The sequence below is a fragment of the Chelonoidis abingdonii genome, chromosome 1, assembly GCF_003597395.2.
Source record: "Chelonoidis abingdonii isolate Lonesome George chromosome 1, CheloAbing_2.0, whole genome shotgun sequence".
Lineage (NCBI taxonomy): Eukaryota > Metazoa > Chordata > Testudines > Testudinidae > Chelonoidis > Chelonoidis abingdonii.
Window position 1 is genome coordinate 315,592,687 of NC_133769.1, and position 27,321 is coordinate 315,620,007.

The 27,321-nt window shown below is 39.3% G+C and overlaps 1 long non-coding RNA gene across 2 annotated transcripts; it reads left to right on the forward strand.

Annotated features, from left to right (window-relative positions):
- The first annotated feature begins 5,922 nt into the window (after positions 1-5,922).
- Positions 5,923-25,595, forward strand: LOC142046107 (uncharacterized). 2 transcript variants are annotated; one of them, XR_012655030.1, is made up of 4 exons: positions 5,926-6,064; positions 14,043-16,161; positions 16,474-16,670; positions 24,905-25,595. It is a non-coding gene; the product is annotated as an uncharacterized LOC142046107 (long non-coding RNA). The 2 variants fall into 2 exon arrangements; XR_012655029.1 differs by having other exon boundaries at positions 5,923-6,064; positions 14,043-16,670.
- Positions 25,596-27,321: the final 1,726 nt, after the last annotated feature.

Here is a 27,321-nt window from a genome sequence, read left to right on the forward strand (position 1 = left end):
ATCCAGACAATAAAATATTTCTTTTGTTGATTTTTTTCTAAACAAAATTATAAACATAATATAATCATTTAGTATGTTAAACGTTAAGTTTGAAGCTAAACATACTCCTGTTATCACAAAAGAAATTTAAAATCACGATCAAGGTATTTTTCTAAGTCCAAATCTTAACCCAATTGGACATTTCTTACTAGATAAACAATTCAGTGGATTTTTGATTCAATTCTCAAAGTTAATAATAATCTATATTTACAATGGATATGCTTACCAGCCTTTAGAAACTAAATAGCTAAAAATATATATATTTTTGCCACTTTCAGTAGTGGTTTCCTTCAGACATTAACAAAGGCCACAGAGAGTCATTGCTATTTTTTTCAGTTTCAAGATTATATCTTGATTTTGAATAAGTCTTCTTTGGAAATGCTTTCGTATTTAGTAAAAACTATATATTTGTATTTATATACCATTTGTGTGTATACACAATAATAAATGGGGACATACTTGTACTCTAGTTATTCTAAACTGCTAAAATTTTAAAAACTGTTCAGAATTAAAGATAGATTTTGAAGTCTACTACTTTCCACAAATAGAAACTAGCCTTCAAAAGTACAACTACAGTGAACTCCAATTAGACACAAATATTAGTCAATTAAAAATAGTCAAACTTACAACATAACTGAATTAGAAATGAAGTTACATTATCCACCTCCAATCTTCATGCAAGACTGATGGAAGTTGTCATACAAAAATAAATGAAGCTGAGAACTAAATTATTTCTCAGAATTATAGACTCATTAAATCTCTAAGGTATAGACCTACCCAAATGTTTCTTTTAGCAGAATTAGACTTAAAAAAAATTACAATAAAGGGTTAAACAAATCAACACAGGCATTGATTTAAGTTATATTAAACAAAACAGAAGGTTTAAACTAAGCCAATCCTTACCATCTCAGAAATACAGTGTACCACGCACAATTATGAAAATATTTTCATGATAATATAGAGTTAAAAAGAAAAGAAGTTCAAGTTTGATAGGTACTAAGACAGTGACTACTCAGCAATTCTATAGAACAAGTGCCAATAATTCATAAAATAAATATAACTGCAAACCGACTTTTTCATTTAGGTTTAAATTTAGACAACTTTCATATCCCTATTATTTGTCTCACCTTTCCCTCAATATTTATAAATACTTTGATTATTTCTATCTTAAAAATATATTACTAGCTGAATCAAAAATTAAATAACTTATTTCTAAACAAAAGTAGTGTGTAAAGAGTCACAGAAATGTAATATACTATGTATAAAAATAAAGTGATTTTGTACAGCTTGGTCCAAACAAAAAAATATTATTATTAAATAGGAAAGGTAGTATTTTTTTCTGACCATTGGTTCTAGTGCAAGATTATTATTATTAGCTATTTAGAACTTGCAAATAGATGCATAGAGAATATATCCAAAATATATTTATATACTTTAAAAAAAAAGCGATTTTCTGTTTTTTTAAATTTTTACTATCAAATATTCATTTCAATTTGGACACCAAAGCCTGAATTTTATTCCCTATAGCTTCCACAGATAGCCAAAATAAGTCTAAGATGCTCTACCTTTGACAATTTGTGATGAAATGAGTAATGAATGTAGTTACTGAAATGATTAGTAATTGGCTTTGGAAAAAAAAACCTGTATCTAAGAAAGCAAATATCTCCAGCATATGCAGAGATTATAATTTTAAGTTTCCCAGTTCCTTTTAAATATAGTTTAATATTTCCTATCTCAAATATTAAAAAAAAAATTGTTACAAAAACAGACCGTTACATTACTATTCTGTACATAAAAATAGGAAGTGTGTGTACATATTACACAAAACACTCCAGATTTGTTTTTGATACACCTGTTAGAACAGCCTTATGATATCCAATATGGGTAACAAATTTTCCCTGAGGAGTGTACATATAGGCAGGTAGCGTGTATGCAGTTCAAGCAATATGTAACTACAAATTCTAATGTATCCTAATACAGAAAATAACAACTAACTTAAGGAAATTAAAACTATTAAGTTTAGAAATAAGTTTTCTTCTATAGCTTCGTATTTCATGGAACATGAAACAGTAAGAAGTCTCGATTCTATTAAGCTTAAAAAAAACAAAACAAAAAACAAAGAGGGCAGATGGTATAGCCTAACTTTAATATCTAGCTAACTAAAATATTCTATCTTAAAATTTTGCTACAATACATTTCCAATACAATACAACACAATATCAGTAAAAGCTACCCACGTAATTCCAAATTACTAGGAAATAGTCCTTCTTATTTATTAAAAAAAAAGTTTCTTCAATCTCCAGTAGATTTACACTTGCAAAAACACAACCAACCAACCAAACAACAAAAACAAAAACACTCTGTACCTCTTGGGAAGTTTCAGTGCAACATTAGCTTTTAACAGGACAACTGTAGCCTATTTGAAAAGTTTTTCTGAGAGCCAAAATAACTGAACAGGCTTAATAGAAACAAATTTATGAAGAGGATACTGATTATGTTTCATGACAAAATTATAAGCAATAATCTGATCACAAATGAATCACTTTAACTTTCATTTATGTGTCTAGTGTAAATACATGTTTATTAGAGCTACAAATATATTTAGAGGAAATATCAAATTAATCTTTTCTAAGGCCAAGTAAACCTCAGTTAATGTTTGACATTTTAACTAAGGTGAAAAATGCAAGCAGTCCTATGAGGTTCAATTTAAACTAAGTGAATTTCTCAAATACATTGAATGAGTAAATCAAGCATCAGGAAACCTATATAAATTACATAAATGTGCACTGTATAATGATATCAGATTGCTTGCTGCTTTCTTTTTAGCCACACCCACTTTTATATCATTATAAAAAATGAAAATAGCAAAGTTCTGAAATAAAAATGAAGCTAAAAAGAAATCACTGATGTAGTTAAATATCTAGTAAATACAAATATTTTAATTATAGAAGACTATAATAAAGCATAATAATATGTATGCTAGGTACTTAATGGTCAGAGAATGAAATAAAGCATACGCACCTGTACAATACTTACCTGTTCTGTTTTATAAATTAACTATGAGAGTCAGGACAGTTATTTCCTTGAAAGTGAAAGTCAGTGTTTATAAGTTTACTTCCATTGCTGAATAGTGTAAATCTGTTCAAATACTGATATTTTAAAAAGTATACACTCAGCTACAAAGAAACAGCTTTGTGCACATTCTGCCACAAAGTATTAAAAATGTTTCTTAAAACAGTTAAGTAGTAATCATGTACCTCCAAAGAAATAAATGCTAAAATGTCATAAGGTATTATCAGCATCACAATTTAACAGATTAAACTTAAATTTCTAGCTATGAGGATTTAAGGATAAGCTAGAGACAAACTAAGAGTAACTGTACCTGAATAGATAGACTGAATAGTCTGATTTGTATACTGGATTTAAAAAACTGAGAAAAACCCAGGGTTCACAATAAGAATGTGTTCTTAAACTATTGTATTTCTGCCTTACACAGAAAATACCTTGAATCCAGCTAACATGCTAAGTTTTGTATTTCACTTTAAGGCTACAAGCCTTCAACCATGTACATAGAAATCCTTTGTACAACACTTCTGCACCCCAACTCTTCTGTACGTCCCTCCTCCTACGTTACTCTATTAACTCATTATTTTCGGTGCAGAGGGTGCTAAGTAAAACGCACAAACTCTTGGCACTAACCAGAGTGGATAGATGCGCGCGCGGGGAGTTGGGGGGGGGGGGTGCACAGCGAGAGAAGCGAAGAAATCCTATAACCCAGTCCAACCTTCAAGCCCCAGTAATGCGTTCATGCAGCCAATCAGGGGGACCGTATACTCGGTCCAGTATTTTCTGAAGTGGCACATAAATGAGGGCCCGATCCTGAATACACTGCGCACCCAACGCTCCCAGGAATTCAGTGGGGGTACTGAGTGCTCAAGGAAAGTAGACTAGTGCCCTGAGATCTAGCAGGATTCGGGGAAATATTCATACGTCTTCCTGCATCCGAGAAAGGTTCTGGCGGCGGAAAGCGAATAGGGAAGTAGGCAGAGGAATAAAAGTAGCGCTAGAAATTGTATCTGGGAAGGAGCCAGATGGTCTGCCTGTTTCTGAGTTTGCAGCGCTGTACGTTTAGCTTATCTGCCCCCTGTACATTATTATCCCCCACTCACTCCATCCCCCACTCACTCCCACCAAGTAACTGCCTCAACAAAAAGATGTCTTTCTTGTGTGTGCGCAACTATGAAGCGTGAGCGCCCACGCCAAATCCAGTCCCGAGAGGGTTAAATAGCGTCGTGGAGGAAAAGGCACAGTGTCACATATTATGTGTATGCAACGGGGTAGTCGCTCATCACATACACTGCGCGAATGAGCCCATTACATATCACTATTAGCACAAATACTCATAACCTAGGGAAGACCGAGAACTGCTGCCCACCGAGAACTGACATAGAAACAGCCACCAAAAAAAACAGCTAAGCCAATGACAAATAGCGACCCGGGTGACAGAGACGGATAATTTAGTAGGCGGAGAAGAGATGGTGAATGGCCACTTCTAATCACAGTATTAGGCTACGCTGCCTATGGGAACGATATTTACTCATTTTGGGGGGATGGAGGAAGAGAAGGCGAAATGCACCTACAAACGACTGGTACGATTCAAATGGTCCCAAATTACGTTTTCTGTTTAAGCTCGGGAAGTCAACTCGCGTGTTAATGTTAAAAACAATTAGTCCTGGGTAATATACGATTAAAAGCGCGTCGGTCCTTCGTTATTAGCCAAAGGGACGGAGATGATAAAATGCGATAGCGTGCGGCAGCACAACCGTCACCCAGGTCTCTGCTAAAGGCGGCTTCGAGATCATGACACGGGAAATTACGATCTTAAAAAGTGCGAGGCTGAGAGAGCTCCGAGACAGAGGAGTCAACCTGCCTTCACGGAAAAGGGGCGGGGGGAAAGAGGGGCTATTCGGGGGGCCCTAATCCGGGTTACAAACCCGGGGGGGCGGGAGGCTGAGAGAGTGGAGCCCTGCTGACTGCTGCAGACCAGTGGAACCAGCAATCGCTGTATCCCGAGCATCTCCAGTCTGCCCCGCAATGCCCACGGCGAACACAGCCTGTCACGTCACGGCACGGCACAGCAGCGGGGCGCCCACTGGGAGCTGGGAAGGCGCCCTCCGCTCGGGGTGTTCCGGGTCCCCACCCTGCCTCTAACTTCCCTGCCCATCTCTGCTTGGGGCTGAGCCGCTAGCGAAGGCGGGGGTGGGGGGGAAGGGGAAGGGGAGAGGGGCACGATCGCAGACAGGGTCTCTGCCCGGGAGATGCTCCCTTCAGCCGCCCTGGGGCGGGGGTTACCTGAGAGAGGCGGGCGCTCCGGGCCCCGATCCTCCCAGGCTGGAGACTGACAGTGACAGATACGCTGAGGAGCCGCCGCTACCGCCGCCCTGCTCACCCCACTGCTGCCTCCGGGGCCGGGATCCCCACCGACAGGGTTTCGGGTGGATTTTTCCCGGAGGCGGGACACGGGTCGACCCCGTTAACCGGACAACACCCTCCCCCCGCGGCCGCTCCCTCCGGCTCTTACCGCCTGTGCGGGCGCCTCCTCGGGCCGCGGGTATTTTTGGCGGCGGTCTGCGCCCAGCCCAGCGGCCCCGCCAGCTCCGGCTCCCCCGCGGCAGCGATGCGATCGGGCATCACTCGAAAATGGCGCCGAAAGCGCAGGGCTCTTCATTCAAATTCGTTAGAGCCAGCCCCGCTGCCCTGGGGCATGCCGGGAATGGGGGGGGAGCGAGGGGGAGAGCAGCTCGCGCTGAGGCAGCGCTTCGGACACGGCGTTGCTGTCAATAGCACCCCTCCCCCACCCTTCTGGCGCGCGCTCCACCCCCTCCCCGCTAGCGCGCGCTCCCGCACTAGCAACCCAACCGCCACTCACGGGGGGGGAGGAGAAGGGAGGGGGGAATGTCACCCAGAGCCCCAGACCCTGGGGAGAGAGACAGTCATTCACCATCAGCCCTATGGACTTGTCAAGGTAAAGGGGGGGGGGCGAGAGGGGGCGGGGGAGGGAGACTCAGAGAGAGGGCAAAAAAGAGGGGGGCAACATCGAGAAACTTAAGCGCACCCGGTAATAAACCAGTCCATCCCCAACCCCATTGCCAGTGCAGCGCTCGCGTTACAGCCCGACACCCCCCTCTCCCCCCCTTCCCGAGCCAGGCCACGCAGAAGTTTGAGGCGCTCAGAATAAGTCGCCCCCATGGCACAGCTGTAGCCTGTGGGGCCCGATTCTGTCTTGGCCACAGCAGCTCCCACAAGTCAGTTTACATCAGTGCTGTATTTGGCCCAATTCTGCCCTCAGACACAGCTAGGCACTGCTGCCTGAAGTGGGCTGCAGCTGTATGGGCCCATCTGAGGGCACCGTTGGGCCCAGAGTGTATAACTAGCCACTGGACAGACTGCCTACCTTCAATGTAGGCAAATTAAGATTTCCTTTGAAAGTGTTAGCTTTGGCATTTAACAAGGCTTAGCAATGTCTGTAGACTCTTTCATCATGGAGCCACTTCATAAACATTGACTAAGCATGGTATCCCACCTGCTAGTTTGGTGTATCACTATCCCCATTTTACAGATGGGGAAACTGAGATGGAGGTTGTGACTTGCTCAGGGCTGTGGAGGAAGGATAAGAAGTCAGGTCTGCTTGACTTTTAGTCCCCTGTTCAAACTATTAGACTACACTTGGCTTTTAACTGTTTAAGGACCCACTCTTGTGAGGGACCCTTGTGCTTGTATAGAACCCATCCATTGCACCAGTGCAGAGCAGCTTGCAGGGTCAGGGGCTAGGCCTAAAACTATAACTTTAATGTAAAATTATTGTAAGATATTTCATGTAACTTCTTTTCCTTTCCTTAAGAAAAAAGATTAAACAAACAAGGCCCTGATCTTGCAAACACTTGTTTACATATCTAACTTTGGGGCAGATTTTCAAAGGCACAAATGGGAGTTAGGTGCCGTACTCCCATTGACTTTTATAATCTTTGAAAATCTTTCCCTTCATGTATGTGAGTGAGTCCATTGAGCTCAGCAAAACTATTAACAAGTATAAAGGTTTGTAAGCTGAGGGCCTAATATTTCTACTGATTTCACTGCACACTTCTAGAGCTGTATGATCAAAAGTATGCAGGTCTGGAACTTCACAGTGAAACGGCAGTGCAAAAATAATACAAATAATCACATAACTAACATTACCATTATGTAGAGAGACCTGAAGAAGAGCTCTGTGTAAGCTCGAAAGCTTGTCTCTTTCACCAACAGAAGTTGGCCCAATAAAAGATATTACCTCACCTATGTTGTGTCTCTGATATCCTGGGACCAACATGACTACAACAGCATTGCATACATTGATATTCTGTGTTTAATTTATTACGCTGTCCTTCAAACTTAGTGGAAATGTTATATAGTACAGTGCAAAAGTGATTTTTAAATTTTTATATCCTTTCCCTCTAATTATCTTTGAAACAAGTTCATAATCAGCACTAGCCACCTGAAAAACTTCAGCTTGTAAAGTTTAGCTATTTTAAATTGTATTAAAAATAATTAATCACTTTATAGCAGTAAAGATAATACATATTTTCACCCTTAATTTACTGAAAGATTAGTGAAAATCAAACTTTCAACAAAATGACCTTTGAACTGATAAAGCATCAAAAATTTCAGTTTCAGTGAAAGCAGTGAAAGAAAAACTATAGTACTGTCTATACCATTTGTATGTGTTTAGTTTATGCACACTGATTCATAGTCAACATTCTAGACATTTTTCGATGAATAATCATTTTTAACTATAATGCAAAAACAGTGTATAAGGAAAAGGTGTACCATGGAGATCTGACAGCCTACACAACAGGTTGTAATTGCTCTGGTCTGTAGTGTGAATTATGGTGTTGTCAATCATAACTTCATAGTTAAGGTTTCACCAAGATTGTAGCTAAAGTGAGATTTTGTATCCCCTAATGTCTAATCGTTGCCCTCACATTTAGACTCCTTACTTAACATGCTTAGACCCCTATCCTGTAAAGATTTTAGGCACATAGCTAACTTTATGGACTGTGAGTAGTCCCATTGACTTTAATAATCATATACTTTCTATATACCGGTAAGTTTTTGCAAGATCAGGGCCATAAACTAACATCCTACTTGAATTTTCTAGATTATTTCATATAAAGGCAGAAACTTCCATTTGAAACTTTAAGAAAATAAACACTTCCTGAAATTTTGCTCTCTTTGGCTTTTTTTGGCTCTCTCTAACAAGCATTTAGATCTCCAAGACACTTAGAAATACAGTCATTCACTACTATCTCACTATATCTCAAATCTAAGATAACTAGTGAAACTTAATTTAAAAAAAGTTATTCTCGTTATTACTTATAACTGAACAGATCTGCACAAATAGAAACCAGTGGAAGATGTCTTGATTTCTTAACTACTTCCATTGATCTCAGTGGGGTATTGAGTCAAATATTGTACAATTACACTTATTTAAATATCAAAATTGTTAACTACTTACCTGCTGATCACAGCATATGAGCAAGGAAAGGGATGATCATATTATGAAGATGTGTACAATTTACAGTGAGTGATGTCCATTCTGGTGTCACAATTGGGAGGCATTTGGGAGTGTATTACCACTTCCCCCCAGCCCCCCTCCTCAATTTGACCAGTGAAGTTAAAGATTAGAGGGAAGAACAGAGCCTAGAGGGGTCTCTGAGCTGCCAAGGGACAGCCAATCCCCAAATCTTTATCTTGACCAGGCCAGGTCCCCTCAGATCAGCAGGGGCTTGGTCTGCTATCGATGATGAATTTCAGGCCAGGCAGCTTCCTCTCTGGCTATAATAGCTGCCTTTGCTGGATGCTGTCTGCAGACTCAGATGCACATTATTGCATCAATTACCCTTGGTTCATGCTTTTAGACACTTTTATTTATAATGAACATTGAGATTCTGTCATTATCAAGTAATGCTTGGAGCCAGGGCCTTAGACACTTGTCTGTAGTTCCTGCATCTTAATAATGCAGTGAGTGTATCCAAATCCTGAGGGGTGTCAAGCCTGAGGAGCCCAGCAGAATATGTATGATCAGATTTGAACACCTGCGCAATCGTGAGTGGCATCTCATTTTGGTATCCCAAATGGGCAGAACTTGGGTTGTGGGTGGATCTTGGGGGATTCCCCCCCGCCCAATTTGAGCCCAGCCTTGCCAAGCTTGTCTCTGTATCTCATCTACTCTTGATGTCAATCTGTGCCAAAAAATTAAAAATTATGCAAAGTTATGCAAGTTTTATTTGTCAATAAATAAATGCAGAGGCTCCAGCATGACAGTGGGGACCACAAGCAATCGGCTGCACGAAAGTGGGAGATCACCCTGACTCCTCATACCTGGGACATGGACTCAGTGGTGAGGCTGCACCCAACCCTGACACAGAACAAGGTCTGGGCCTGCCCTAGAAACACCCTACGCTCTGCCCCACTGTGCTAGGCATGCTCAACCAGGCAGGATCCAAGTGTGGAGGAATCCAAGTGTGGGGTGAGAGGATTCTGTGTGGAACAATCTGGGTGCAGGCAGCTCAGTGGGGGGGTCTATGTGTGTGTGGGGATCTGGATGCACAGAGGCTCGTTGCGGGGCGGGTTCCAGGTGCAGACGCAATGGGACTCTGCAGGGGCTTCCAGGTGAAGGTGGTTGGGGCTCAGCGGAGGGGTCTGGGTGTGGGGATCTGGATGCTGGGGGAGTAGGTCTTGATGGGGTGAGGATCTGGGTGCAGCTAGTCGGGGGTCAGTGGCATGGGGGTCTAAATATGGGAGCTCAGGGTCGTGCAGGGGGTGGGGCATCAAGGTAGGGGTTTGAGTGCAGGGAGCTCAGTGGGGAGGTGGTCTGGGTGCAGGGATGGGGGTCCAGAGGCAGGGGGTATGGGTGCAGGGGGGGCTCCAGATGCAGGGTTTGAGGTTCAGTGGGGTGGGGTTTGGGTATGGAGGGCTAGGGGGTTTCTGAATGTACCACATGAGGCTTGGCAGGGGTCCTCTTACCACCCATCCTCTACTTCCTACCATAGCCATCCAGTCTTCAGCTTACCTTGGCAAATTTAGGACCCATAACTCATCACAGTTGCAGCTTCACTTGTGATAGCAGTGATAGAGGCTGTAGTGTAGATAAGACTTTGTTATACCACATCTACCCTTGTTTACTGGTAGTGTTGCAATGCTGGTGAATTAAAGGTCCTAAATTCACCAGTGTAGACATAATCAATGGAACTTCTCATGATAATACACAGTACACCAAATAAAAAGTGTTTGCAGGACTGAGAAGTACATCTGTTTTGTAGACCTTCTTACAAATATTTTGTTTAAAAAATTGTAGCACATTTTTACCATGCCTCGCCTATGAACTCTGAATGGCCAACCCTCAATTTCACTTTTTAGTCTTCCTGCTGTCATGATTCTCTTAAGGTAAGAACGAGCCTTATGGGCAAGAAAGGCTGGGATATACTATATTTCATTCTAAGCCCCTGATATTGATCCTGAAATAGCTACCGGGCCCCCAAAGAGTAATGAAGCACATCCTCCTTTGTTGAGGCTAAGTAAAGAAATGAGATGTTGCTGAGCTTTGATTCCACAGTAGCATATCGATAAACCTGTCCAAATGTTGCTAGTTTTTAAATATCAATACCACTTACTGTTTTAATTTTTTGCTGTTTTTTGTTGTTAATTTAGCACTCCTGAAAGGTGCCAGTTTGGCACTTGTTGAAACTGAAGCCCTATATTTATCCATAGATTAGTTTCAGGGGGCAGTGGCACAGCAAACTTCTCCACAATGCCCTGCCAATGAGCTTCAACCCTGAACTGAAGAGAAAACATTTAATGGTGAGAAAGTAGTTTACTCTTCATGACTATTCAGTTCTTTCACTGGATGTTTTATTTTAGCAGTGATAGAACTTAGATGTATAGCAGTGGTCCAGCCTCTGTGCCAACCCTGTCCCCCGAGGCCCCACTCCTGTGTTGCCTCTTCCTCTCAAAACCCTGCCCCCCCCCCCGCTCACTCCTCTCCGCCCCATCTCATTGCTCACCCTTATGGCCGGTAAATAGTTTTTAGAAGTGATGGGCCTCCTGGCCCTCCACTATTCTGGCACCCCTGCAGTGGTCTCCAAACTGTGGGGCATGCCCCCAAACATTTGGGGGGTGCATGGCAGGGCCCAGGCCAGCCACCACAGGGGGCAAGGAGGGAGTGCAACCCAGTTCCACTCTGCCCCCTGCCCAGCTCTGGCCCAGCCACAGCTCTGCTCTACCCCCAGCCCAGTTCTGGCTCCAGCCTAGCTCTCCCCTCATTCCTTCTCCATCCCCATGCCAGCTCTGCCTCTAGCTCCAGCTCCTCCCCCATCCCCAGTTCTGCCCCCAGCTCCGCCTTCAGCCCATGCTCCTCTGTTGAGCCAACTGTGCAGTAATGGAGAGGGAGCACAGACTCATTCCATTACTGATAAGGGGGAGACACGACAGGAAAAGTTTGGGCACCACAGATGTACAGAATGGTAATCACCAGGACCAGTCTTCTTTCCTTTTTTGAAAATAGATATGATAATTGTTTTTCTCAGTCTTTTATTACTTCCTCAGTTGTCCATGGCTTTGCAAAAATAATTGTCAGAGACACAATAACTTCTTTAAATATAATACCAACTTTGGGCACTGATCCTGTTGACATTTATGCATGTGCTTAACTTTCCCCATGAGTAGTCTCATCAATAGACTGACTCACATGAATAAAGTTGAACATAAGTGAAAATGTTCGAAGCACTGGAGCCTTGAATTCTGTGTGGGTGAATCCCTGCATCTGACTGGAATGCCACTGAAATTAATGCAGGATTTGGCACCTCTAACGTAAACTCTTTGTCTAGCATTTACTTATTCGCTTTTTTGCTACCTAATCTGTTTCCCCCAAGCCTGGCTTAATTTAGGTTGTTCATTTGCTTCTCCAATTTCTCATTTCTGGTGTGCAGCCTGTAGGCCTCACCGCATGCATCAACTTTTATTGAGCCACACAATATCTCTGTGAAGTGCAAAGTATTATTTTATTATACCTATTTTACTGATGGGTAAAACAAAGCATAGAAAGATTAAGTGAATTGCCCAAGATCATCAGAAAGGGGCAGAGTAGGAATATAATTTGAGAGTTAATCCTTCACTCTCCCCATTAATCTTCTTTGTAAAATATTGAGATTTAAATGTAGGGTTTTTGTATTTTTGCATTTATTTTAAGAATATTTATTTACAGTATTTATTTATTTATTTTGCAAATTAATATAAAGCCTATTTTTTCAGATTTCTAGATATGTTTCAGAATATTTCATCCATTTGTTTGCATTGCTCCAGAACAACATGCCTCCAGCAGTAACCTTGGTACTACTCCACAGTTTTAAATTAATTAGGAAAGGTGTGAAAATGATGACCAGAGGTTGAAAAATAAGGAGCAGTGTGATAAATTTCAGGATTTTTTGGAGTATAATTCAATGATTACATAAAGATGTTCTTTTTTCCTTGTCTTGTTGGTAGAGAATAGTTTTAAACAGTGGTATGCAAAATGTAGTCCGTAGGCTCCAGGTGATGGACAGAGATAACAAGTAATCTGTGGCATACTGACTGTGTTCCAGATGATTTTGGGTATACTTATGAGAGGGTGTCTCTGTGTCTTCTCTTTCTCTATGGTAGCAGTATCATAGAGTGAGGAGTAATGGAGAGCACCGCCTTCTTGGCTGCTTTCATGATTTCCACAGCTCCTTCTATCTCTGTGGTCCTGTTACCATAGAGATAGTAATATTGGAAAGATTAACCCTCTCCCAGCTAATTACACAATCTGTTTTGGAAGTGCAAGTGCAAGTAGGCATAGAGGACTCTGAGTCCCCTTAACAGTTAAGGCTGGAACCCTGTGTCAATAATTACTTTAGTATTAATTCACTGAATTAATTATCTTTCGCCAGAGGTAATTGCTGTGTTACAATATATTCATTGTATTAAAAAGAAGTTTTTATTTTTATATTTAAACCAAAGAGAGACCAGGCAGTAATCCAACCTTTATGCTCAGAGCATAAAGAAATAACGAGGAACTCATTTATTTTTTAATGTGGATTTCACAGTTGTTGTTTTTTTTATTTCTCATAACTTTTTTATCTGGTTTTCGTGAAACTAGATTCAGCAAAACTCTTAAATATGTGCATAATTTTAAGCACATAAGTAATCACATCCTGCTTCAGCAAAGCACTTAAGCCTGTGGTCAAGTCACATTGGCTTCAGTGGGACTTAAGCACAGGGATGGAATTATTTATGAGCTTAAAGTTAAGCACATGCTTAAGGGTAGGATTTTCAAAAGCTCTCAGAATTGACCTCTCTCTTTCACTTCAATGGGAGCAGAGTTAGGTCAGTACTGAGTGCTGTTGAAAATTCTGCCTCAAATGCTTTGCTGAATTAAGGCCTTTGTTTCTTTTTTTGTTCCATTCCTTTTTCTCTCTTTAACTCACTTTCACTTCTCTGACACTTCTCACACACCCTGTTTCCTACTAACCTTTCCTCTTTTGCTCAGCTTCCTATTAACCTTTCCTCACTGACTATCCCCTGCCTTTCTTCCCTTTGTGGCTGTCACTACACTTTTTTCAGTTAGTGCCTTTTTCACTGGTTGCCTAAATCTAACTGCCATAGAACCTTTTGATTTCAACTCTGCCTCTTCTGCTGAAGAAATACAAGCCAAAAATGTTCAGCTACAGCAGAACAGTGAGGAAAAAAATATCAATGTATGTGTAGTCTGTAAGAGGGCAAAGCAGGACATAAAAGATATAAAAAGTTATTTCACATAACAGAATTAAATGCTAGTTCTATGCAGTAACAGGAATTTCTGGTGGTTGTTTAATATCCATTGTCTTCTTAAAAAGTTAGTGCACATTGAAAATATTTCATTGAATGAATGTGTATCACTGAACTTTTTTTAGGTCTGGGGAGAGGCTAAGTGGGAGTGGAAGAGAAGCAGGAAGTTACAGAGAAAGTGGTGAAGTGCAGTGCATTCTATAGGCCTGTTGCCTGTTAACTGCAGTCTTGGTGAATATAAAAAAAAGGTAATCTGAACTGCACTTCTGTTATTTTGCACCTTCATGAAGGGACATATAATTAGGGCCCTGTATACTCTGTGGCACAGAAGGACCAAATTCTATGGAAACAATCCTGAAGGCTCTGGATTAATGTATTCTATCAGTATGTAATACCTTTCATTCTAATCCCCCTGTCATACCACAAACACACACATGGGTGGCTCATCACTGAAAACACTAACTGACGTAAAATTGATTGATGATTATTTTTTTGCAATTATTTTTGAGGATGGACTTTTTTGCTAGGGTTTTCAGATGGCCCAGCTCCAATCCTAGGCATTGATTCCCATGATATTTTCTTAGCAGCCTGGTTTAGAACCACCTTCTTTCCATCCCTGTCAGAGAAGAAGGGTTTGTGGCTGGCTTGAGTGTCTCATTTACCTGGCTTCCTAGGCCTTGGCTGCTGTGCTGTTCTCTACTCTAACAAGCTCACCAAGCTATACTTTTGGCTCTCTCCTCTCACTGAACTGCAAACTGGACTTCAGCTCTTAGACACACTCTGCTGCCTAGCTCCATGGAACAGTGTAGGAAGCATGCACAATAATCCACTTAATCTCCTCTTTTAGGGAAAGATGGAGAGCAAAAGATAACTGAAGGCAGCGGGGCAACAAGACGGACCACAAAATTCTGGGTGGCTGTCTCCAGCAATAGACCAAATTCCATGCCATCTTGGGAAAATGCCAAATTCTGTGGGTGCAGAATCATAGAATCCAAGGGGCCCTGACTGCAAGGAATAGGGCAGATCACCTCTCAGAGCTATTGTTTCAGGTTCTTTGCAGATTCAGGCAGGAAACATTGCATCAGTTTACATTCATTTGATGTTTTGGAAGCTGTCTCTACAACCATAACAATTAGAAATAAGGCCAAGATTTCACCCATAGTTTTTTTTAAATGAAAGTTTAGATTCTGCAGCACAATTCTGTGGAAAGGGGTGAATTCCTCAGCCATGGAATCACAGAATGCTCAGGGTTCTGCATATACATGTTACTGAATTAAAAAAATACTCCTCACTATCACAGTGATTGGTCTCAAATTTATAGGAGCCAAACTGCCTTAAACCCAGGACACTGGATTTGTTGGGATTGTGAAAGTGGGCACACATTTTATCTGCTTCATTGCTCACTCACAGGAGAGATGGCAGGGGATAGAAAACTTTGATAACTTTGGACTCTGATCTCTGTAGAACACAGGATTCTTGTCAGTTTAATTTTTTTGTCTGCTCACAAGAACAGAGCCAGCAGACGAACAGATAGATAGTATGGTATCTGTGATTTCAACAGAATTGTGTTTATATTATGAATGTATTTATATTTGCTCCTAGTTTATGAACTGGTTTCTTAAGTCTTGTAGCTTTTGTTTTTGTGAACTAGTTACTTCTGTATCTGTGTGCATGTTTAAAAAGAGGAGACACCTTTCCCTCTGCAAGTTTCTAGGAGTGTCAAATTTGAATGCTAGACTCATGATGGCTATTGACAGTGTCCTTTGTCCATTCCAAACCTGTTTTTAAAGAGTTTGTAGTTTATATATATATGAACATGATCACTGTTGATGTTTCCCTGAATGGACTCAACGTAGAAGCGTTCTTTAAAAAAAAACCCTGAATGTAAGTTCTGTGTGAACAGGGAATGAGATATGTTTATTTGTTTAAAATGACTTTTTGCACTTCTTGTATCTTAAACATCTTTGATTTAAAAGCTTAATTTTAGCAAATAATCAACAATACTTTGTTTTCATAAGAATTTTTGTTTAAAAGGCCAACAAATTTAACTTTAAAAAGTGGCTAGTGCTAAACTGATTTTCATGGCAATTTTTTATTACATATTTTCTAAGGCCCTGATCTTGGAAGCTGCTTGACACAGTCACACCCCTGCGCCAGCATGCAGCCCATTGACTTCTTTGGGACTCTGGAGTGGCTCAGGGATCTACCTGCATAGTTCAGCTTCCAGGCTCAGAACCTAAATAGGTATTTGCACAATAATCCAAAGAAACAAGGCTCATTAATGATTAAAAAATATGTTAAAATATGTCAAAATATATATTTGTAACATATAACAGTAAAAGCTTCCTGGATGTTAATGAATATTATATCAGTTAATGTACATATCCTTAAGATTTTTTTTAAACCCATGTTTAAAAAAAAGAATTAAATAAAAAACAAATACTAAAACTGACATGCAAATGAAAAAAAATCATAAATACTACACTTAAACAGGCTGTGAGAAGACACAAGAGCAATTAATAATTAATTTTTTTATCTCCCTACCTATTTTTGCAGGTGTGTGAAGGAGCTTTCATTATTGTAATTTCTACATAAGCCCAGATCCTGCAGTTGACTCTGTGTGGGTGGGACTGTATTGAAGTCAATGAGACTCCGCACTGGGGATGGGTTCTACTTGTGAGAAGTCAGTTGCAATGTCGGGACCCTAGTGTGACGCCTCAGGGTGCATTCCGGAGCCTGCTTACCAAGATAATGTAAGTCCTGTTTTTTCCCCCCAGATTTGTTTTCTTTTATGTGCCAAAGGGTATGAGATAAGAGTACTAAACATTAAAATATTTTGCTTAGAGTAGTTTTGACATTGTGCTAAAAAAAGGTGTGACTTTGGGGTTAATTATATTTATACATACCTTTCTTATTATGTTTTCTTGGCAGTGCTTTAGGTAAATTATATATTACTTTTGTCAAAACATGTCCTTCTCAATGGCACTAAGATTTTGTGGATATTGAGTCATAAGATCAGAAAATTTTACTCTAAATACACTGAAATTGTTGAATTTTCCAGTAGTTATTGATATGTCAATATCAAAAAAGGACTATGGGTAAAAATGTGAATTGGGAAATTTGAGTTAAGAATCCAAGAAATCCTTATTTAGCTTAGGGTTAGAAAACATACAGCATATCTACCAGGGGTCTCATTATTCTCTGGATAATTTTATCATCTAAATGTGGGATACAGTAGTATTGCTTCTATAAATGGAAATGTGAATTTGTTTCTCTTTTCACTTTTCATAAATTTTAAATCTGTTTCTCCTTCTAGACACACACTCTCTATCTCTCTCAATCTTTTTGAAATTTAGAGAAAATTCTGTAAAAACTGATTACACTAGTATTTGTGTAGCTACGGTATCAAAATTTATAATGTACTTATTTTCTGTTGGTTTGCATACATGGATGTTAATAAATGTGCACTTGCACTATGTATCTTTGTGAAAGTTGGTTTAAGTAAACTAAACTAATCTGGAATTCTGATTGAATTCCATCAGATATGCTGATTAAACTGTAAAGTCCTTGGGGCAGGAATTGTATCTTTTATTGTGTCCATCACACTCTTAGTGCTTAAATAATAATACTTACAATGTCATATGCCACTGTGTTCACACAGAGTGATTACAAATGTCTTTACCTGGATTGCGGAGGAAGTGCTCTCCCTGCAGTTGTGGGTACAATCACTACCAAGACTTCTGCTTTTATGTTTAAATGAGCAGAAACTCTCTGTGGGTATTCTCCATGTGCAACTGTGGTGATATTGTAACATTGTACATCTATGCTGATATTCTTTATTTCCCTTCTGCTATCAGACAGCCAGCAGAATATTTTGAAAGAGGTCCCATTCAATCAGCGAAGGGATAGAAAGTGACAGAGTATGGGAATCAGAAGTGTAATGGAGTATACTGGCCCTTTAAGCTTAGAGGAAGGCCAGAAAACCCTATTCCAGAAACATTGGAATAAACAAAGTCTCAGGAAATAGCAGAAGCTGGAAGAGAGGAAGTGGTTCTGGGGAATTAGTAGTTGGATGCGGGTGAGAAACCCCGGACACTGTCCCTTTAAGGGCCCAGGAGCAGGAGCTCTGTTGTGTAGGATGGGGCAGGGTCCCCTCTTTCCCAGCCAATCGCGAGGAGCTCTCTGAAGGAGAGCAGTATATGTGCTGCTTTCTCCGTAGGAACTGGGGAAATGCTGACAGGAGAAGAAAGCCAAATCCAGAAGGCTGAGCTTCCACTAGAGTGGGCCAGGAGTGGCAGCTTTGTGAAGAGCAGACTGGGGAAAGAGAAGAACACCGTGTGTGGTAGAAGAGTCTAAGCTAAGTGTGAACTTTTGGGTTCTGGTAATGGATTTTATTCTGAGGACCTTGAGGACTGTTTTGAACTGTCTCTATTATTTAACCAACCCCAGACAGGAAGGAGGTATTACCTGTGAGAAAGACTGTGTAGAAATCTTAAGGGGCCATGAAGAGGGAAACCAGAAGCAGGCCATGGCAGAGCCTCTGCTGGCCACAAGGAGGCAATCAGGAGCTGGCTGCCCTAGTACAAGAAGGTTCTGTATTATTTGTGAATGATGGCAAAGAAGGGGGGAAGGTCTAAAGAAAGTGTATGTGAAAGCAACACGAGTTCTCCCCCCACAAAGAACAGAGAAGCAGGGAATAGGCATGTGACAGGAGCAGTAATGGGGAAGTGAGAGTGAGCTGAAGAAAGGGAGCCAGAGAAAAAGGAAGAAATCAAGAGAACCAGAAGAAAGTAAAAGTAGAAATACTGGTAAAAGAAAGAAAAACAGATGGTACAATCACCAGAAAGGATAAATTATCTCCTAGTTACTAGTAGTGGGCACTACCTTACAGTGCCACCATAGTCACATGTTGCAGTTGGGCACTGATGTGATGTACCATTGGGTGCTCCTTAAGGTGGCAGACACAGTTGTTACTAGCAGGATGCACAAAGTTACACACTCCACACCACTTTAGGCAGTGCTGTGTTATATGCACAAAAGATAGTCATATACAGAATTTGGAAAAGCAACTTGTCCTAGGCAAATGGCAGGCTTACTGAGCAAGTAAGGGCATCTACACCACTAATTTCTGCAGAATCAAAATTTTCATTTAAAAATAAATTAAGTTTATAGCCCTTATTGTTACAAAGATAACCTTTCCAACATGAACCAAATGTGAAGTCACCTTCCTGAGTCTGCAGACAGTTTTAGAGCCTCTGCTTCTGCTTGTAGATTTGTCAAACAGTAGCAGTATTAGTGAAGGTCTAATCAGTTTCACATTCGTGTTCAGAAATCTGTAGGCAATGGTGAAACTGCCAGAAATGTCAGTTTGCTGCTGCTGTCTTGGAACATTGTGAGCAGCAGCAGAAGCAGGCACTGAAGTTATTTACAGGGGAAGAGGACTTGAAAATGGAGGCTGGGAATGGGGATTTCTTTCCTCAACCTTTCACAGAAACCAGATGACTTGGGGAGGGATAGAGTAGTGGAGACCTAAATACCCTGATAGCAGCCAGAATGTTCTATAGCGTGAGAGAGGAGATAGAATTTTTTTTATCCTTTTCAGCAGTTATGTGGGGGTGGACCTTCACACTTATAAGATGCCTACTAACAAGCTACTAGTATAAAAGATAGAGAGTCTCCAAACATAGTCCAGGAACAGCATTCTAGTAGAAATCTCAGTACCTTGTTTTCCTAGCAGCTGATGGCAGAGAAGCTGGCATTCTTACCAGGACATTGCCCCTAAACTTCAGGGGTGGAGTCCCAACACTCTTATCTTTCATATCTACCTCTTGACTCGTAGGTTTAGTTTTCTGACCGTCAGGTGTCTGGTAAGTTTTTCTAGCCCTGACCACCAAGGAGTCAAGAGATAAAACATCTCAGCTCCACTTGCTGAAATTATTTATCAGGCTTGTGAATGTATATTAGAGTTCATGTTGCCACACAATAGATTTTAAATAAATGATATATTAAAAAAATATTTAATGTTGTCATTATTAACATACATAAATTGTTTGTACAAATACTAACAGATCTTAATAATAACCGGCACCTGTTCCCTTTAAAAGACCAATTTGTCTTTGGTCATCCTCTTATCATTATCTGTATATTTATTTTGTTCAGATTCCACAAATGGTAATCATGCATTAAAAACTATTTGATGCTGATGGAAGGCTTTCTGTAATTTTTTCTGTGGAAAAGATTTCCAGTACTTTATTTCTACATGCCATTAACGTTGGGAAATCTTCCTTTTCCAAAACAAGGTATCACACATCTATGTGTTAGTAGTAATTCGAGTTATTCGTGTTATCAAATATATTAAGGAACGATTACTATATTATGGATGTTATTATAAGTGATATTAATTGTTGTTTGCCTTTACAAAAATCTCTTTTCTTGGAATCTTAGATTAGAGTCTAGCACATTATATGGAGTTTAAACAAATTCCTGAAAACAAAGTTTGATAAAATGTCAACAATGGCAATTTTAAAGAAGGTTAAAAAAAATTTGGAAGTTAACGCATTTCCTTTCTCTCAAACATTCTTGTTTTATATTTCTTATTTGTGTATTTTTATGCGCATAAGGGGAAAATGAACATTTGTACATGTTTTCATATTGAAAAATATTGTTTTTGTGTTGAAAAATCTGTTATCTGCTCTTTTGCAGTTTTCCAAGCTGTGCACTTCAGATTTTTCGTCAGATTTTTCAATATAACTTTTTTCATTTTCTCTCTTACAATGATAGGTTTCCTACCTCTATTCTTTAGCAACAGAAAGCCTCGTGGTTTTTTGTCATTTCCATATTCCTCCTACATGCTAACCTTTCCTATTTAGGATCTAATTCAACAAAACATTTAAGAATGTGCTTAATTTTAAGCACATGCTTAAGTCCCATTGATGTCAAAGTTGAACATGTATGTTCAGCATGTTATGTCCTTTCCTGAAATTGACCCTTAATAGGGTTAATCCTTTATTTATTTATTTTTAGTAAATATTTATCATTTTTCTATTCTTCCATCAAAAAAATCTTCTAGTCCAGCATATTTCCTGGAGCTAAAAGGTGTATCCTCATTTTTCTCCTCATATAGCTATATTTATGTATGTCAGATGTTGGCAGATAGGCATTTAGCAGCTCAAAACTTTTGGGTTATTTTTTTTCAAATGTGCTTTTCTTGAAAATAAGATATTATTTTGTTTCTTACATTAGAGCTGAGCTTTTCTTGCCTAGGATGACATATTATTTTTTCTCATTTTCTCTCTTTACACATTATACAGCATACCTTAAAGTATGTGATAATTTGTGATAAAGTATGTTGTACTTTGTGATCTGGTTGCCTTATTAAATAGACAAAGGGTATCTTTTTAAGGCTCCCATCCTTTAGAGAATACACACAAGTAGAATAATCATCTTACATGGATCCCTTTGTAGGATTGGAGGCTTGTGTTATATATCAGTTTATCTTTTTTCTTTTTTCTTTATGTTTGTAAACTTATATGGATGACTAAAGTCAGATACCCAGTGCATGACTTCTTTAATAAAACACAGCAGTACATTTTCCATTTTCTGCTTACAGTCTGTAAACTTTTGTGGGCAACTATTTCTGCCATTCCTTTTCTGGAATAACTTAAAGCTGTAAGTTGTATATCCAGCATTAGCCTCTAAAAATTGAATCTACTGTTATTGCTTGTCAGATGTCATGTTAACCTTAAAAGCAGCAATGCGTCTTGTGGCACCTTATAGAGTAACAGACGTATTGGAGCATGAGTTTTCGTGGGTGAATACCAACTTCATCAGATGCATGAATTCGTCCAGGAATAAGAGAATATTAACATTAAAAATAATAATTCTGTGGTCTTTGAGTAAAGAAGTGTAAAAAAGAGGACTCTATAAAGATGCTTCCTTTCTGCAAGAAAATACAGTATGAAATATCCCAGGTCTGATTACAAATCCTAGCTGGACTATACATAACCAAATATAACTGTAGAAGGATATAATTAGAGTTAACTTACCTTTCAATACTGGAAAAACAACTTTGTGCAAATTTCATCAACAAACTGTAAAAAAAAAAAAAAAGAAAAAGAAAAGGAGGGGGGAGAATTAAAAAGGATAAAACATTAATATAGTAAAAAAAAACTCAATCTGTGACCCTTCTAATTTACATGCTTGGTTCAATAACAAACAATGTGTTATTTTTTAATGGATTTGATGATAAGTAACAAATTAAATATTCAGGGTAAACTACATACTCTTTTTAATTTATGCAACAAACAGATCTTTCTGTGGAAACTGCAAATAGAACAATGTTCTTTTTCCTTATAAGCTAAAGTGCTTAAACTTGCTTATTTTTAAACCTAGAAATACAGGCCCAGATTCTTTTCTTCTGTTTCATCCACTGCACTGTTCAGGAATCTGGTTCTAACTGGTCAACTCAGAATTTTTCTGGTGTAGCTCAGGAGCCCCCAGGTGATGTAAAATGGAGTATTTAATTCCTATGCTAACTATCCCCAACACACACTGACATGGGGATGCAAATGGGTGGGATAGAGCACATCATCATTATGCCAGTTCACAATTGGCTTATTGTTTTCTCAAGGCCATAGCCAGTTGGCATAAAGTAGAGCAATCCCTAAGCTGTGTTAATATATGCTGAAGGGGCAGAGCTGGTGCAGATGCACTATAAGAACAAAGAAGGTGTAATTTGCTGTTTGACAGTCCACTTCCCCAGCACTGAGCAGATTCAGTGGACAGGAGAGTCTGGGCAGCAATCCGTAAAGATACACAGTCAAAGCTAGTAGTCCTAAAAATTGACCTGACCATTCTCCTTGTGTTATATTGAAGGACTTGACCCTAGGGATACAGGTATGTATGTTTTCCCCATCTAATAGTTCATATCATATGAGAAATGAAACCAAAGCAGACGTGACTTACAGTGATTCTTATTAGACAGAGTTTGCATATGATTTCTTATAAATAGTGCATGTTGTTTTACTCTTCTGGTCCCATTAGAAAGTTACACACTTGCTCTTTTTTTCTCCTGTTTTTATAAGAATGTAATTCTTAAGGTTATATAAAGTCTTCAGTGTAAAACCATTGTCCAGGTAGTCCAATATTTAGGTTTTGAATATATCTTTTAAAATACATTGGAACTGACAGGATTGTCCTGTTTTAATTTGATATGTAAACCAGGCTGATTGAACATACTTTTGTCTCAGTAAGGACCATTGTGTATGTATGACACACTGGTCTGCCTTCGGGGTGGGGCAGAGTTCTTCTGTCAACCTGAAGGTATGTACATTGTGGCTTAGGTCGTCTGAATTAACTTTTCGCATCCTTGAGTAATGTAGCTAGCTTGACCTAAGTTTTAGGTGTAGACCAGGCCTCTCAGGAATTGTGCCTCAGGAGGCATCGTGCCTCCCAGATTTCCTTGGCTGACATATGGTAGCTCTGACAGTGCCATAGAGTGCCAGCCTGTGCTAGATGGTGGGACTATTGCCTTGCTTCCTTCCCATCCCCCTTTGGGTGATTTGCACTGCAAGGGTTGCTAGTATCATCACCCCTTTTACCCCAAGTGCAGTGTCTGCTTTTGTGTCTGGCCCTTGTGGAGGAGTTGCAAGGATGGAGAGAGGAGCTTCCTTGCACATTTGCCCTCCACCCCCTGAACCCATACTGGGGATATACACAATCTGGCCCTTTTAAAACCCCAGGGGAAAAAATTCCTGAGTTTCATTATATTTAATTTACAAGTGTCCAACAATATTTAATTCAAAGATTCTCAGAGAGCATATTTATTTGTGTATTTTTCTACAATATTTTTTATCTATTGTATATAATAAGAATTCATGAACTCTTGGTGTACGGCTCTGTAATATGGTCCAGGCCCCCCGCCCTCCTAGGGCCCACTTGCTGCCCCCAGTCAGGCTCAGAGAGGCTTCAGGGTTGTGCAACACCCATGTCTTTATGTACTTAACTTCATCCCACAACCAGTGTACATCTGTGTACAAGTTTTACAGGATTACTCTCCTCCTTTCCAGGCAGAGCCAGCCTTCTGCTTGGAGCCCTCCAGTTCCCTCTCTGGCTGCCCTCCTGCCTTCTGGCTCCCTCCCAGCCTTTATAGCCCTTGGCTTGTCAGGCCAGCAGATGTTGCCAATCCTCAGGCCAGCATCAGGCCTTTTCCATCAGCCCCAATCTGCTTCCCCTGATTGGAGCTGACTGGGCAGAGGCTAATTAAGTGCTTTAAAAAAGGGAGAACATATTTTCATAGATTTATACTTTCCAAGGCCAGAAAGGACTATTGTGATCATCTAATCTGATTTCAGTTTAACACAGGCCATAGAACTTCCCTAAAATAATTAATAGAACATGTCTTTTAGAAACAGCAAAAAGAGTCCTGTGGCACCTTATAGACTAACAGACGTATTGGAGCATGAACTTCCGTGGGTGAATACCCACTTCGTCGGATGCATCTGACGAAGTGGGTATTCACCCACGAAAACTCATGCTCCAATATGTCTGTTAGTCTATAAGGTGCCACAGGACTCTTTGCTGTTTTTACAGATCCAGACTAACACGGCTACCCCTCTGATACATGTCTTTTAGAAAAACTTCTAATCTTGATGAAAAAATTGCCAGTGATGGAGAATCTGCCACAACCCTTGGTAAATTGTTTCAATGGTTAATTAGCCTCACTGTTAAAAAAATTATGCTTTATTTCCAGTCTGAGTTTGTCTAGCTTCAACTTCCAGCCATTGGATCATATTATACCTTTCTCTAAGAGACTGGAAGATCCCATTATCAAATATTTGTTCCCCTTGTAGGTTCTTACGGACTGTAATGAGGTCACCCTTTAATCGTCTTTGATTAAGCTAAATAAATTCAGCTCGAGTCTACTGCTATAAGGCATGTTTTCTAATCTTTTAATCATTCTTGTGCTTCTTCTCTGAACCGTCTCCAGTTTATCAACATCCTTCTTGAATTGTGGACACCAGAACTAGACACGCTATTCCAGCAGTGTTCTCACCAGTACCAAATACAGAGGTAAAATAAACTCTCTTTTAATGTTACAGAATACAGAAACCCAAAAATGACAAGCTTAGGTTTGTCTTGCTGTAAATATATTTAATATTATGCAACAAATAATTCATCATTTCAGACTTACTGGTTTCTTACTATTTAGTACCTTTCCGCTGGCTAGCATAAACTTGTTTTGGCTCACTGAACACTCCTGGGTACTTTAGCATAGTTAACACAAGTAATGTACAATAATACAAACTGCATAGAATTAGATGCAAATAAATGCAGTACATTTTCTCTGCTCAGAATAAAATAGCTACAAATATGCTATTCTTCAAATTATTTTTTTTAAGTCAAACATTTTGATGTTGATCAGCAAATACCTACTGAACTGCAGGTAATTCATTACATTTAGATTAAAAATTATTCAGTTAGTGATATGACCTTGTGAGGCTTACTTTTTCATAGTACAGCTATGGAAGCATCATGACAAAACAATTACCCCTTCACTTTCATTTTGTGGAATACCCAATGTATTCATTTACTGCCTTATTGTTGAGAATAAATGTAGATAATTAAAAACTTGCAATTTAGAAGAGAAATTATTATAACACACTCAAGGGATAATAACTAGTTTAACTTACTTTTTCTTATGCTCTACATTTATTCCTCCCTCAGGCATCCAGGACAGGCTCTTCCGCCCTTTTTTTTTTTGCCTCAGGAGAAAACATCTATCCAACCACCAAAATATATATACCAAGATCAATATTTAGTTGAAGGACTAAAGTGCAATTTAGAATACTCAAATACTAGTGGCACACATGCATGCTGAGTTTGTGCTTAAAACTCAAAAGACTTTTTATACTCAAAAATATCCACTTGCGCAATATCTCATTTATTTAAATGAAACATTTTAATTTCACTTTTAAAAATAAAATATGACAGCAGTCTGCTAGTCCTAATTTGAGATGATCAGGCTCAAAAACCTTTTAGAAAATGTGACTTTGAGTTTTGTGAAACATAAGTGTATGAGAAACAAATTTTAGGGTTTTTTTTACTACAGTTTTAGCACTCCAAAACAGTCACATAGATTTTCTTAATATTTTTTCACAGTCAATTAAATTCTAGGGTAATGTTTTGTACAAACTTCAGCCTAAGGGAAATATTCACAACAAAGTTAAAATAATATTTTAAAAGTAGTGGGGAAGAGAGTATAGAGGTGTGGAGGGGTTGTATTGTAGAAAGAATAAAACAATCTTAATGATAATGGCACAAACACAACCATTAAAATCATGAAACCTCTGTTCTGAAACAGCATTTAACATGATATTAGGTTTTAGAATACAGCTCTCAATCCTGTACTCAAGAATTACTGTCTGTAGTTTGTTAGCATTTTTCTTGCAGTGATTATTAGGTGCCCTGGCATATTGCCACTGTCTCTATTTTCTATTTATTTTCTCTGTTTCACCTCTGTTCTTTTCTGAATGTTTTTCATCATATTTTTCTGCTTTCCCCTTTTCTCAGAGCTTTAGCTATCCTCTTCCTTGAAGCCTATCTTTAGCATACTTGACTACTTGGAGGGTTACATGTCTGCCTCTCCTCCCAGGTTGAGAGGCATAATTTCTGATTTGGAAGGTGGAAGATCTTTTTCTTTAATGTTGATATCAGTATTTTCCGTGAGAACTACTCTTTTGAAGAGAGAGAGCAGAATGTGATAGTCTCATGAATTTTATGTCCATTGAATCACTAAGAGACTGGGGGACATGGATCAACATTCACATTACACTCTCAGTCAGTACCCTGTGCAAGCCGGGAAAGCTAATGACCCAACCAGTTGACCAAATTTGGTGATGAATCCTGGTCACATGCCACCAGAGGCACATTGCGCATATGCTAAGAAGATTAAGAGACTTAATTCTTCTGCACAGAAGTATAATGCATTGCTTGCCTAACCAGCTTGTAATTCAGAAGCTTTTATGGAATTATAAAACCTAATGTGAAGAGAATACAAAATCCATTAAAAAAGTCATAGTACTTTAGATGTAACAAAATATGTGATATAGTATTAGTCTTCATTTTAGAAATGATAGTAAAAGAACTTTTTGATCAGATTTTCTGAAGTGGATATTTTATATCTTGTTACCCAACCCCGAAGTTCTTTAGACAATTTGATTTATTTGTTGGTGTCCTATCATAGTGATAGGCATCTTAAAAATCTAAGAAAGAATTTGCACAAGTAAAGTTCAGAACTTTTCTGTTATACATACACATTTTGGATATGAAAACTGTTGCCATTAAGGATGGCCTTCTCATGTCTAAAGTAACAGAATGTAATATTGACTTATTAGAAAACTGGAA